The 946-nt window shown below is 40.7% G+C and overlaps 1 non-coding gene across 1 annotated transcript; it reads left to right on the top strand.

The window, feature by feature from the left end:
- The first annotated feature begins 433 nt into the window (after positions 1-433).
- On the top strand, positions 434-541 carry LOC112774663 (small nucleolar RNA R71). The gene has a single exon (XR_003189136.1). It is a non-coding gene; the product is annotated as a small nucleolar RNA R71 (small nucleolar RNA).
- The last annotated feature ends 405 nt before the right edge of the window (positions 542-946 follow it).

The raw sequence follows: 946 nt of genomic DNA, 5'->3' as shown, positions 1-946 counted from the left end.
GGTGATTTCTCCATGATGGATTGTAGGTGTTTCCATATGGTTCACCCATGTATTTTAACTCTGCTATTGCAGGGTTCTCAGGATCATAAGCTTCTTCCTCAGAAGATGCCTCTTGAGTACTGTTGGATGCAGCTTGCATTCCATTCAGACTCTGAGAAATCATATTGACTTGCTGAGTAAATATTTTATTCTGAGCCAATATGACATTTAGAGTATCAATTTCAAGAACTCCATTCTTCATAGGTGTCCCATTACTCACAGGATTCCTCTCAAAAGTGTACATAAACTGGTTATTAGCAACCATGTCAATGAGTTCTTGAGCTTCTGCAGGCGTTTTCTTTAGGTGAATGGATCCACCTGCAGAAGTATCCAATGACATTTTAGCTAATTCAGATAGACCATCATAGAATATATCCAGGATGGTCCATTCTGAAAGCATGTCAGAAGGACACTTTTTGGTCAGTTCCTTGTATCTCTCCCAAGCTTCATAGAGGGATTCACCTTCTTTCTGTCTGAAGGTTTGAACATCCACTCTAAGCTTGCTCAGCTTTTGAGGAGGAAAGAACTTGGCTAAGAAAGCCTTGACCAGCTTATCCCAAGAGTTCAGGCTATCCTTAGGTTGAGAGTCCAACCATATTCTAGCTCTGTCTCTCACAGCAAAAGGAAAAAGCATGAGCCTGTAGACTCCAGGATCTACTCCATTAGTCTTAACAGTATCACATATCTGCAAGAATTCAGTTAAGAACTGAAAAGGATCTTCAAATGAAAGTCCATGAAACTTGCAGTTCTGCTGCATCAGAGAAACTAATTGAGGTTTCAGCTCAAAGTTGTTTGCTCCAATGGCAGGAATGGAGATGCTTCTTCCATGTAAATTGGAATTAGGTACAGTAAAGTCACCAAGCATTCTCCTTGCATTATTGTTGTTGGGTTCGGCTGCCATCTCCTT

The sequence above is a fragment of the Arachis hypogaea genome, chromosome 18, assembly GCF_003086295.3.
Source record: "Arachis hypogaea cultivar Tifrunner chromosome 18, arahy.Tifrunner.gnm2.J5K5, whole genome shotgun sequence".
Classification (NCBI taxonomy): domain Eukaryota; kingdom Viridiplantae; phylum Streptophyta; class Magnoliopsida; order Fabales; family Fabaceae; genus Arachis; species Arachis hypogaea.
Note: the sequence above shows the minus strand (reverse complement) of the source record. Positions and strands in the feature narration are given on the sequence as shown.